At 46.2% G+C, this 13,867-nt stretch overlaps 1 long non-coding RNA gene across 1 annotated transcript; it reads left to right on the top strand.

The window, feature by feature from the left end:
- The first annotated feature begins 349 nt into the window (after positions 1-349).
- On the top strand, positions 350-13,666 carry LOC123384106. Its single transcript, XR_006594731.1, has 3 exons — positions 350-461; positions 961-2,079; positions 10,611-13,666. It is a non-coding gene; the product is annotated as an uncharacterized LOC123384106 (long non-coding RNA).
- The last annotated feature ends 201 nt before the right edge of the window (positions 13,667-13,867 follow it).

Raw genomic sequence — 13,867 nt, 5'->3', positions numbered from 1 at the left:
TTTATTTATTTTTGGGACAGAGAGAGACAGAGCATGAACGGGGAGGGGCAGAGAGAGAGGGAGACACAGAATCGGAAACAGGCTCCAGGCTCTGAGCCATCAGCCCAGAGCCCGACGCGGGGCTCGAACTCACGGACCGCGAGATCGTGACCTGGCTGAAGTCGGACGCTTAACCGACTGCGCCACCCAGGCGCCCCATTTTTTTTAAGAGTTTTATTTATCATTATTTTTTTAAATATGAAATTTACTGTCAAATTGGTTTCCATACAACACCCAGTGCTCATCCCAACAGGTGCCCTCCTCAATACCCCTCACCCACCCTCCCGTCCCTCCCACCCCCACCCCCCAAAAAAGGTTGCCTGCTCTGTTTCAGAAGCCCCCTCTGAAGACGGAGCCTATCTGTAAATTAAAGATACATGCATGGCGCCCTCCTCAAAAGGCTGTCGTGAGAATTCAGTGAGGTAATTATGGGATGGGCTCACAAGGGTGCCTGGGACATATTAAGCATTCAGTAGACATTGGCTCTTATGCTCATGATTGGATTCGTCCTCCCAGCTGGAGCATTCCTGAAGGGAGACAGAGAAAGAAGCTCCTGGAGCCCAGGGGAGGGGCCGTGCCACCCTCCAACCCCCAGCCCCACCCCGTGATCGTTAGCACCCCGTAATCAAATCTTAGCAGACTCTTTTCTCAGAGATACAGGAGGGCGATTGCCTGAATCTGCTAAAAGGAAGGACTAGCGCTTCTGGTCACCAGATTGAGCAGCTAATCAGGGCTCTCCATCTGTGATTATAAAGTCGTGAGAGACGTGAGAACGGGGAGCTTGTTAAGAACTGAACCAGCGTTAGCCACTTCTAAGAGGCAAAGCTTGCAATAAGCATCAGAAACTGCTGTGTCTTAGGCATTAATCAGGCAATAGCTTAGGATGGTTTTTTTTTTTCTTTCTTTTTTAAATATCCAAAGCCAAACCTCACATGCCTTAAAGACGAGGACCCAGGACAGACCAGGAGTCTAAAATACCGGAGGACCCAATGAACTCGGAGGTTCTAATGAGGTGTTGAGCGTATCACTCCATTCAGAAGACTGTCTTCTGGCTTCAGCTGCTCATCAGGGGGTTTAAAATACTTGCTTTCCCCCCTTCTTTCTCCCTTGCGTCGTGTTTTTAGTGTTTGTTCCCAACCAATCTGCGATCGCCTGCAATTAGATCATTTTCCCCACTCGACTCTCCTGCAGTGCGCCAGAGTCTGGACACCTAGGTGAATTAGTCACCCCCAGCTACTGGTTGCTGCGTTTCTCTCGCTGCTCTGACAGGGAGCAGAGGCCTCCCCCGAGCCCTGTCCCTAGCTGCAGGGTCCTCACGGAAGGCAGGCAGCAATGCTCCGCAGGTGTGCAGTGGTCCCTGACTGACGGTTTCCAGGGCACACACCCGCAGGTGCACACGTGTCCCTGCACCCTGGCCCTGGGACCCGGAGGGAGGCGCCTGACCCAAGAACTATAGTCATCTGGCTTCCAGGGATGGCTGAACCAATCAAATTCCTTTGTTCAGAAATCCACACTAAAACAAACCAAAACAAAACAAAACAAAAACTACAGACAGCACATTTACCCATTTACCCACTGTTCGCAACTGCTACCACTGAAGGGTCACACAGCGGAGGTGGCCGTGGGGGCAACCGGCCAGGATGGAGGGGCCGCTGGCGGCCCAGCGGAAAGGAGCAGATGGGAGGCGCGTGTGGCCAGGCCTGACCAGAGTGGAGGGCCAAGGTGAAGGTCCAGGCTCCAGGTGCGTCCTCAGAGGTTTGACCTGATTACAGCTCCACGTGGATCCTCAAGATGAAGCCTGTTTTAATAGTGCCGGCTGAGCAGGATGGTCTTTATTGCAAACAGATGATCCCAATCCGGCTCATCGGTACCCTCCCATAAGATGCCGTCCGAGCGCAGCTCCCTGATCTCAGAACGAGTCAGCCTGGCCGTGGCTCTGGGCTGGCCGGTGGGACCGGAGGCCAGTTGCCAGGCGTGGCCTCTGAGTAGCTGTGACTTTAAGAGCTGCCTCTAAAACAAGTCCTTGTGGCTCACTTACAGGTAAGTGACAACTGCTTCCTAGTTCTAAAATTGCTTTTTGGAGTCGGCATGTACATAACTACTCAAAACATATTTATTGGGTCCCTCGGACGTTCAAGTCTTTGCAGTAGGTGCTGAGCATGATTCAAAGATAAAACATTCAGGCTCTAGACTCATAATTTTGAAAACTACAACGCGCCTCTGTAGGAGTCAAGATAAAAAGTGATAACTTTCTTACAAAAGTCCAGATAAAATGCCATAGGCGTTCAGAGCTGAAACCAGCTACTTCCTTCCAGAAGGATTAAGTGACATGGTGAGGCAGAGATGACATTATGTCTGGGCCCTGACCGTCCAGTAGGACTTGAAGGCTGGTTAGTAGGAGGCATAAACAGGAAATAGCTCATGGTTAGCCGGAGGGGAAGAAGCAAGAAAGGGTGGGGGGGACCTAAATCAAATTGTGGAGGCAGATTGCATATTCGTCATCGAAGATCTGTCCTCACATGGAACCTGGGGGTTCAACTGGGGGGAGGGTGCTCACCCCACTGAGGTCCAAGCAGCCCTGACCACAGGAGCTTTTCCCTCGTCAACAAATTTCTTTTCTCTTCCTGATGGGCCCCACCTCCCTCCATGGTAAAACGTTGCCAGCCAGATGGATTTAATTCAAGTGCTACGTAATAAAAACATAAAGTAAAGAGAAATAAACGGGAGTGCTTTAAGTAACGCGCTCTGGCATCTCATAAAAGCCTCTCAAATTGATCACATCAGAGCGCATGGTGTAGACTCAAGAAAAAGGAGGGTTTTATGGGAGCTCTGGCAGAGCCCCAAAGTGGAGTCGCGCTATGCTTGCTCCAATCATAACCCTTCCTCATCACGTTTTGTGCTTGAAATGCTGCACCCTGCACGATGGGCTCTCCTTCCCTGCCCCACGGCATGTATTTAAAAACAAAAACTGCGGTCGTTAGCAATTCCGGCCCGTTCTGACCAGACTAATCATACTGGGCCTCTTGGCTGCTAAAATCCTGAGGCCTGTTTTCCAGCGATCAGGAAAACCAGGACGTTAAAAGCGTTCTTCCAGAGGTTGAGAAGGATCTGGGTTTTTTTTTTTGCCCCAGTCTGGCAGCCTTGGGATGGGAGTGGGGGGCTGATTTTTGCATGGTGCTTAACCCCATTTCCTGGTATTCAGTATAGAGAAAACTAGCGGCAGTGTTCTTTGCAGCTGGAAAACTCCCCACGAGGTGCGAAGATCTCTTTCCAACTCCACTCCAGGGTGTCCCCTTGCCTGTCTAATCCTCTTCTACAAGATGCCATCCAAGTGCGGATCTCTTGACATCAGAATGAGTCCGCCAGGCTGGGGCTGGGGGCTGGGACAGGGCGGGGGGTGTTGGCCAGTGGATTAGAACGCTGATCCCAGCATTCTGCGGAACAGCATGAGGCAGCCTGGTTGCCAAAAACTTGGCTTGAGCAGAGGAACACCCGGCAAGGCTTGGGAGTAATTTGTGTATCACAGAGGTGGAAGATCCTTTAAGCTGGATGTCAGACTACCAGAGACCTGAGGTACCGCAGGCAAAGTTCAAGAGGCTGATTGACGTGTTTTCTATGGATGGTTGACGTTGGTGCTTATAAGACCAGGAATAACTTCCGTGGTTTTTCTGTGCCCACACACTTCCCAGGTACCAGTGCGTCTTTCTCAGTGTATCCACCTCCTGGCTCCTATCTTCTTGAGAAACAGATCTGATCCTTAGAGCTAAAGCAGGAAGTTTCTTTTCACAAAACTCCCGTATTGCAGTATTTTCCCCCACAGGGTACCATTCTCCCAAGAAGCCTAGAAGACCTGTGCTTTGCCCCTCTGCCCCCCCCCCCACTCTGTTTTTTTTCTTTCTCTCGTTGCATATTGACTGAAAGTCTAAATGCCATTCTGCTGTAGGTCAGAGATCAACAAGATCCAGTCCTGGCCTGCCCAGAACTCACAGTTCGGTGTGGGGATTCTCAGACAGGCACATCAGAATCGCCTGGAGCACTTAAAAAAAAAAAAAAATTCCTGGGCCTTTCCCCACCCGTTAAATTAGAATCTTCAAGGATTCAAGGATGCAACATAACAATAGGTATCCTCTTCCCGGTTGACCTTTGTGTAATCAAGGAGGGAATTGCTCGCCTGTTCGAGAAAAATAGTTACAACCCTATGTGGTTAAGTGCTGGAATAGAGGCCTGAGCCCTGAGCTGTGTCTGCAAGGAGGGAACTCTGAACTGAGTTGTTGGAAGGGGGTTGGTGGTCAGGGAAAGCCTGAGCAAGGTAATGCTTGAACCGGGGCTTGAACGGTGGAATAGGAGTTGGCTACGGGGCTTCCGGCCCAGGTAAAAGCTGGATGGGGTGGGAGATTCCTTGAGACCGAAATGGACGCCTTAGAGGTCAAATGGCTCGTGGCTGGGGCTCCATGCAGTTCCGCGCGGCTGGAGTGAAATGGACAAATGGGAAGTGTATGGAGATGTGGCGGCTGGAGTGAAATGGACAAATGGGAAGTGTATGGAGATGTGGCCAGAGGCCAAATGATGCTAGCTTTAGAGGCCTTGCCAGCTCATTTGTATGTTTTCCCTGCAAGCCATAGAAAAACTTTGAAGAGTTTCAAAGGGGATGGAATAGCATTACATTTACATTTGAGAAGGATGAACGAGGGGAGGGGCGGAGTTATGAAATTGAAGCCGGCAGGATTAGCTAGGGTATTCTTAGATTAATTTAAAAGACAGACCCGGCATCTCTGAAGGCGCAATACTGGAAGGCAAGATGACTTTGGCAGACACACAGGCTGGACTCGTCAGACCCTTTACAAATGTGTCCAAGTCCTTCATTTTGCGTTTATTCCCCCTGGAAACTTCGTGCTCTTTCTTTTGCCTGTTGTTCCATCATCCACACTCACTCAGTGTGAAGAGGGGTTTGTAAGCCTCAGTGAATACAATGACGGCTTTTCAAGGCCCCCATCCTCACGATCACGTGGTGGATGAAGACCTGACTCTTGAGCCAGTGTGCTTAGTATGTACGAGTATTTGTTGATCAACTTTGGCAGGTGATAGCAATAGAAAGAATCAACACCTTTACTTCATGCAAAAGATGTTTTCAAGGAAGCACAAGCTTTCATTTCACGGTTAAATCAAAAACAGCTTGTTGGGGTGCCTGTGTGGCTCAATCTGTTGAGCGTCCAACTTGGGCTCAGGTCATGACTGCACGGTTCGAGCCCTGCGTCAGGCTCTGTGCCGACAGCTCAGAGCCTGGAATCTGCTTCGGATTCTGTGTCTCCCTTTCTCTCTTGCCCCTCCCCTGCTTGTGTTCTCTCTCTCAAAAATTAATAAATAGACCTAAAAAAAAAAAGCATGTTAAATTTATCGTCTTGAACACATTCTCTATGATCCCCAAATATACAGAACTGATAAACACAAGTGAATGAAAAAGTCTTCTGAGTTCCTGTAGAATAGCATACAATGCTCACAAATCGTTACTAAACAGCTCAAAGATCATTTGTAAATCAAATGCTTACTTAGACCTAAGAAATTTGAGTCTGCTTCAAACAGCTTTGTGACTTTAAAAAGTAGGTAAATATAGATATAGCAGTTTCAAAACCCCAAATGAATGCAGTTAAAGCACCCTCTAGGAAAAACATTATAAATGGAAGAGCAGATTGGCTTAAGAGCCAAATACTGAATGAAACAACCAAAAATGAGACGATCGCATGTCACGAACAAATACTTTAAAGTGTGAAAATAGATGACAGTTGTGTTTATAATATATGCTGGGGTAAAAACTGGTGTCTCCATTATTTTGTACTCCATTTGCTTGTAACCTAACTGGGTTTGAGAAAGGCATTTGTAAGTCTCAATACAAATACAAATACAATACAAAAGCTCCCTGCTTTTCAAGCACCAGTCCTCTAGCTTGAAGAATATCGAAAAGCGGCAAAAACCAACTGGAAAAAAATGCCTGGAGATTTACATTAGGCTCATGAGCCTAAATCATGATTTTTTATATGCATAAACAATGATGAAATCCTCAAAGAGGTCAGAAAAAGCCACAAAGCCCTAGCGAAGCTATTAACAATTCAGCATCTTCAGATCATGTGGAAATTTTAATCCTGTCTACCAAAGATGCGTGCAGAAATGGTATTCGTGATGATTAAGACCTGTAACTGTAAAAATGTGAAATTTATAGCCTCATAAAATGGTTTGTATAAAATGCAAATATCCCAGCTGGGTGGGTTGGCCACGGAGGTCTCAGTTGGGTTCTTGCCTGACCTGATTACCATTCTGAGTTCAGCATGGGCATGGGTTTTTGAAAAAGGCAGCATGTTATTCTTAAGTAGCTTCTTTGAGTATCTTTTGAGCACTGTGATGGCCTCTTCAAATGGTGAACAGCTGTGCAAGGCAAACACATAAGCAAAAGTATGTTAATTTGGGGGGTAAATTAGGGCATTATGTTCTTAGGCCTACAAAATAGTTCATTCAAGTCTAAGTAAATTAATGTTGTGTTATCTGGTATGCAAGAGAAGCCAGAACCACTAAGATCACATGTTTGCGGACCTAAATGGTTGTAGGAGATGTAGAGGAAAATTAAAAGTGGGAGTAAAGTGGCATTCAAGGGAGAAGGAAAGGGAAATTGGATGGCCTGTAGGCATTGCTTCCGAAAGCACGGCAAGATTCTGAGCACTATGGTGGGGCCCCCTGAGCAAATGTAATTATCTCGGAGAACTCTTTCCATTGGTCCCATGCTTTAGTCAATTTAGACTATTAGTTCCTTAGTCATAGTCCCCTCTCTGGGATTATCCCTGCCCTTAGCTCCCCTGGAAGAAGCAGGTCTTGGCAGACTTGGGGGTATCCTGTGATTGTGATGGACTGAAATTCACACCTCTAGTCATGGCTGAGTGGACTGGGGCCCAATTTAATGGCTGTAGACTGAGCAATCGATTTCTCTCCTGGGAATGGGAGTTAAGACACGGTGTTGCAAGCTCACCTCTATTATCACATAGTTGGGGACATTGGAAAATGCATGGAGGTATTTTAGGATGTGACAATGAATTTGTGAGGAGACCTTACTAGCATTCATTGGGCAAGGGCAGAGAATGCTGAATCTCCAGCTATGCACAAGACCCTAGCTCAATGAATCGCCCCATCCAAGTTGCCAATGATGTTTCCACTGGAAAAACATGATCTCCAAGGAAGAATTTCTTAGGGTGTTGGGGGGCACAGGCATGGTTAGTAAGCCAGCACAGTGACAGGAGATAGAAACACAGTGATGAAGGGGACCACTGGCCCTGAGGGATGGCAAGCCTTGTACCTCCATGCCTCATACCTTCCCCATGGCACTCAGGCCTGGCTAGAATTCCTCCACTTGGTTCTGTGAGCTGTCCCTATAACCTCTCAAGAAAACACTTTTTTTTTTTAAATTTTTTTTTTCAACGTTTATTTATTTTTGGGACAGAGAGAGACAGAGCATGAACGGGGGAGGGGCAGAGAGAGAGGGAGACACAGAATCGGAAACAGCCTCCAGGCTCTGAGCCCTCAGCCCAGAGCCTGACGCGGGGCTCGAACTCACGGACCGCGAGATCGTGACCTGGCTGAAGTCGGACGCTTAACCGACGGCGCCACCCAGGCGCCCCGAGAAAATACTTTTTAACTTGATCTCATTTCAATCGGATTGGCTTTTTTTTTTTTTATTTTATTTTACAATCAAATGGTTCCACACGGAGGCAAAAATCTATGACCTGATCCCCTCTGTAGCAAGCTTAGAACTCAGTTAAGAGTCAGGACCATGTATGTTAACAACACCAAGCATCATGTAATATCTTTATTAAGGCAGATGGCGTGCTCCAGTGACAGGATTCTTTGTCAGCCTTCGTTTTCCTGAAGGGAACGTAAGACAGGTATCTCTTTCACGGCCGCTTGTTAAACACGCCCGGGAAAAAAATGTGCTTCCTTCAAAAACAAATTATGTTTATGTATTTGGGACTTGGGAGGGAAGGAAGGAAAGGAATGTTGGGGGCAGATTGTTTGTTTTGATTTTGATTTTGAGACCGAGGCTTGAGAAGCACAAGGGAATCTGCGGGGCCGGCCTCCCACCACACACCCCTTTGCATTTTTGCACTGGCGGTTTTCTTGCAGCATTGGGATACACAACGTTTTCTGCAGAAAAGCCAGTTTGGGAAAAATACACGTTTACATTTTCCCTCTTTGAAACAAAAAGTAGCATCATTGCACTCCACAGACACAGAAATGCAAGTTGACAATCTAGATGACCTACTTTATTTCATCGGGGAATGTCAGTGGGAAATGTGGCACTATGTTGCCACAAATTGTTCCTCTCTGAGTGTATTTGAGAAGAATGCGCATGGAGACAGCTTTCCAATCCATCTTCCTGGAGCTGGATTGTAGAGAACAAAGTGGGTCCCATAAGTAAGACCCCAGCTTCTTGAGACGGTCCTCACGTACGCCTGTCGTACCTGCAGATTAATCCCACCCTCCTGTCATCTCCAAGGCATTCCAGTTTGAATGACCTTGTCCTTCTGCACATGGGGTGTGGAGACTCTAGGTTTCTCTTCACTGAGTTGAAACAAAAAGTCAGGCTGGAAGTCTTACACGAGCGAAGGGTCTTTGGGCCCTGGGAGCAGCCAGACATTTATTTCTTCTTCCAATTATTTTTTCTTTATTTTAATTTTATTTTGGGGAGAGAGTGAGCGCATGAGGGGGAGCAAAGAGGTGGGGGAGAGAGAGAGAGAGACAGAGAGTGAGCAAGCATCTCAAGCAGGCTCCCGCTAAGTGTGGAGCCTGATGGGGAGCCCCATCCTACGACCCTGGGATCATGACCTGAGCTGAAATCGGGAGTTGGACGCTCAACCAGCTGAGCCACCCAGGCGCCCCTTTTCCTCCAATTGTTAAGAAAGATTCTTTCTGTACTTAACCTCTGGCTGAGCTGGGGGCTAGAGGAGTATCCCTGCCGTTGCAGAGCTCAAATCTGTAACGCTTGGAGTATATTAGTGAGCAAAGTAGACAAAGATCGCTTCCTTTATGGACTTCAATTCTAGCAGGAGACAGTGTGAACAACATAAACGACAAAGGTATAATATAACATGTTAGAAGGTGATAAGTGTCACGGGGAAAAATAGATCAGGGTAAGGAGATTATGTGGGCCATTGGGGTAAGGGATTCACATTGTAGATGTAAATAGCGTCAGGGTAGTCCTTTTTTCCTTTAGCTTTATTGAGCTATAATCGACATAACACTGTATAAGTTTAAAGTGTAAAACAAAATGACTTGATGTCTGTATAGGGTGGACCTTATTAAGATTGTTTATATTGTCCAGAAATTCTATCTCTTGACCATCCTACATGACCAGCTGGATCCTAGAGATTTCTGCAGTGCTTCTCAAACATTGTGGCCTTTCCAATCACCCGGGCATCTTGTTAAACTGGGGGTTCTAATTCCAGAGGTCTGGGGTGGGGTATGAGATCCTGCAAGCTCCCAGAGGTTGCTGCTGCTGTGTTGTGTCCTTATCGAATTAACATTTGTTAAGTAGAGCACTGAGGTGTGGGATGGTGAGCAGAAGTTCAAGGAAAGACCACAGAGGAAATTGAAATAGGTCTATTACAGGTCCTGGCAGGAGGTGCACAGCATGCCTTGAGGGGACAGGTGGGGAGGTCAAGGCAGGGTGCAGGCAGAGAGAGCCCTAGGACCTTGGGCACAAGACTTTTGTCTGTTTGTTTAAGTATAATTTATTGTCAAATTGGTGTCCATAAGACACCCAGTGCTCATCCCAACAGGTGCCCTCCACAGTGCCCATCACCCACTTTCCCCTCTTCCCCACCCCCATCAATCCTCAGTTTGTTCTCTGTGTCTCTGTGTGTTCTCTTGTGTCTCTTATGGTTTGCCTCCCTCCCTCTCTGTAACTTTTTCCCCCCATTCCTCTCCCCCATGGTCTTGTGTTAAGTTTCTCAGGATCTACGTATGAGTGAAAACAAATGCTATCAGTCTTTCTCTGCCCGACTTATTTCACTTAGCATAATACCCTCCAGTTCCATCCATGTTACTGCAAATGGCCGGATTTCATTCTTTATCCTTGCCAAGTAGTATTCCAATGTATATGTAAACCACATCTTTATCCATTTATCAGTCAATGGACATTTAGGCTCTTTCCATCATTGGGCTGTTGTTGAAAGTGCTGCTATAAACATGGGGGGTACGTGTGCCCCTATGCATCAGCACTCCTGTATCCCTTGGGTAAATTCCTAGCAGTGCTATTGCTGGGTCACAGGGTAGATCTATTTTTAACTTTTTGAGGAACCTCCGCACTGTTTTCCAAGCCTTTTGGATTGGTGGATGGAGTGCTTTGGGCTTCCTGTGGTAAGTCCATTCAAATGAAAAGAGTGGAATTTCAGTAAGCTTCTTGGAAGTTTTGTCTTCAGGAACATCCAAGGGGAAGGCCCTGGGCGGCAGGGGAGAACGGTTATCACAAGGGCTGTTGGAGAAGTCGTATCAGGAACTTGAATTTACCTGTGCCTCTGTGGGCTGTTATCCAGGGCACGTGCTTGTGCGAGGAGATAGTACCTGTCCCTCGTCCCTGTGGACGGCTTGGCCACACCAAATGGATGCTGAGGCAGCAAATAACATGGAGTAGTTTGGTTAAAGTCTCCACATGCTGGTTCTCAGACCACACCTGGCACAGGCAAGTACCCCACCTTCCACTTCTGTTGAATTTTCCAAGTTCCCTGCATTGTTTGGACAAGTGCTCTATAAATAGGTGTTGAATAACTGAACTGAAAACAATGACCTAACACAGAAGATGTCAAGCAGTACTAAAGAATAGCTAAGCTATGGTGATGGAGTCTCTTAATGGATTCCTTTTCAGAAGCAGTGCCTCGTCACCATTGTGTTTGTTTGCACTTCATTCTAATAACATTTAAACCATACAGAATTAATGTAGTCTTAAATGTGGATGTCATTAGTGTTCCTGAAAGATTTCTTGCCCTGGAATTTTTAATGAATTCATCATGAATTTAAATTTGTTTTAGCTACGTCCCCAGGGCTGGCCCCATGCTTAGAAAATGACCCATCCAGTATAATTTGATGGGTGCCAGAATAGGCCATCTGCTCAAAAATACTTCCTGCCCTGACTCCAGAAAATTCACCCTTACAGTTTCACTTAATAAATCAACAAATAATTTGATTGATAATCAAGTCAGTAAATATTTACAAAATACCTACAACTTGCCAAGAACCAAAGGTTGTACAAAGATGAATATAACACAGTTCCTGCCTGTGGGGACCTCTGAGCTTGATGTCAAGTTAAGAAATAGATATTTAAAGATGCATGAATGACATAAGTTATTTGTTAGAATCCCTAAGCTATGCTAAGGAGTGACTTTCTAGTTCCCCAAGCTTTGCAATCACAAGGGCCTCTAATTGCGGGGCGAGGGGAGATGGAAGGTAATAATACGTAGCCCATGATTATAGGGACTTTGGAGCCAGTGGTGCAAATTAGGTGCTTTTGAGTAAACTCCTTTCCTCCCTCAGCCTGCTTCCTTGTCGGCAGCAGAGAAATTTGACTGAAATGGTATATTCAAAGCATTTGGGATACCGTATTTGGTGCAATGCCTGGCTGGAGTAGACCTAGCACAATGTTAGTTCTTGTCCCCTCGTCATTTAACTGGAGAAGACTAAGCAGTGAGAAACCCTCGTTTCTTCAGCGCTTTCTTCATTAGACACTTACCAAGCACTTACTAAGTGTAGATACCAGGTTAGAGGCGGGGATAACAAGTAGAACAGCATTCCTGTCCTCACAACGGTCTGGTTGGGGCCAGGACGTAGGAGGGTCAGGGCTGAGTCTGGAGGATGAGTAGGAGTTGACCAAGAAAGGCAGTAGGGGCATTTCACTGGGAGAGGACAGCATTACTGAAGGCTTCTGAGCTAAGGAGAACAAGGTGTTGCAGGAGCCCCGGGCAACGGGAATAGGCTGGAGGAAGATGGACCCGCTGATAGGTATTTTTGTCATCCGTCTAAGAGGTGATCAGGACCTGAGGCCGACAGTGGGGGTGCGAATATTCCTGAGATTGGCACAGGAGAAACCACTAGGAAGAGTTAAGAGGACACTTGAGGAGGAAGGTGTCATAGATGGGTCTGTTTTTCAGCCCCGTGTCTGGTCATCAATGCCTTTTAATAGAAGGTTTAATTCCTGTGAGAGGAAGCGGGCTTGGGCAGGTGGCAATGATCTCAGTTTCAGACCAGCTGAGTTGTAGTGGCTTTCAGGAGGAAATGCCATTCCTCTGTGTACGTACGTTCCAGGAGCCACCTGCCATGTGCAATATGCCTACAAGTAGTAACCTACTGCATCCATATGTCTTGCTTGTGCAAGATTTTGTGGAAGGGAGAAAAGTAGGAGCACAGAGATGTGGGTGCTTGGAATGTATTTAGTAAGAAGGCGAGAAGGATCCTGGTCCCAGGTGCGGAGATGCAGACAAAAGTGAGGTGTTTCTCTCTCTCCCCCAAACCAAGCCCAACACCAGTCACAGGCCCCATGCTCTGCATCAGATAAGAATATGGTCCTTATTGAGGCCACTCTGGGCTCCTCTCCCCTGCTTCCTCTCTACTTTGGAACATCTCAGGAGTGAAGGGTCCCTTTTCCTTCTTAGACCATCTCTTCATCAGATACCGATCTGTGCCTGTGGCCACGGTCATTCTCACTAATTACTCGTGCCCTGGACTCTTCAGTTTCACCAACCCTATTGTATTCATCTTTGCCTAAAAAGACTGGTCAATTGTACCTTGTCTTAAAAAGAATAAACGGAACCAATCCTTCCCAAACCTTGTTACACCTTGAATTACCATTTTCTTTGTCCTCATCCCTTCAACTGAGACTTTTTTTTTAATTGAAAAAATATAGTCAGGAGTCACAATACTGTCCGTTATACTCCCTGGACTTACTCATCTTGTAACTAAAACTTTGTACCTTTTGACCTCCTTCACTCATTTCAACCCCACCCCTGCTTCTGGCAACTGCCAATCTGTTTTCTGCATCTATGAGTTCAGGTTGTTTTAAGACCTCTACATACAAGTAAAACCGTAAACTATTTTGTCTTTGTCGGACTTATTTCACTTACCTAATGCCTTCAAGGTCCATCTATGTGGTCACAAATAGCAGGATTGCCTTCCTTTCTGGGGTCAATATTTCATTCTATAAATAGACCACATTTTCTTTATCCATTCAACCATCAGTGGATACTTAGTTTGTTTTCAGGTCTTAGCTATTGTAAATAACGCTGATACGAACATGAGAGTCCAGAAATCTTTTCAAGATAGTGATTTCACTTCCTTCAGACAAATACCCGGAAGTGGAATTGCTGAGTTATATGGTAGTACTATTTAATACTTTTTTTTTTTGAGGAAATTCCATACTGTTTTCCAGTTTACAATTGATATTCCCACCAATAGTGTACAAAGGTTCTCTTTTCTCCACATTCTTACCAATACTGGTCTTTTTGGTAATTGCCTTTCTAACAGGTGTGAGGTGATATGTCATTGCCTTTTTGATTTGCATTTCCCTGATAACGAGTGATGTTGAACATCTTTTCATGTACCTGTCTGCCATTTGGATGTCTTTGGACAAATGTCTATTCAGTTCATCTCCACATTTTATTTTATTTATTTATTTTTTTCAACGTTTATTTATTTTTGGGACAGAGAGAGACAGAGCATCAACGGGGGAGGGGCAGAGAGAGAGGGAGACACAGAATCGGAAACAGGCTCCAGGCTCTGAGCCATCAGCCCAGAGCCTGACGCG

This window comes from Felis catus, chromosome A1 (assembly GCF_018350175.1).
Source record: "Felis catus isolate Fca126 chromosome A1, F.catus_Fca126_mat1.0, whole genome shotgun sequence".
In the NCBI taxonomy this organism is placed as follows: domain Eukaryota; kingdom Metazoa; phylum Chordata; class Mammalia; order Carnivora; family Felidae; genus Felis; species Felis catus.
Note: the sequence above shows the minus strand (reverse complement) of the source record. Positions and strands in the feature narration are given on the sequence as shown.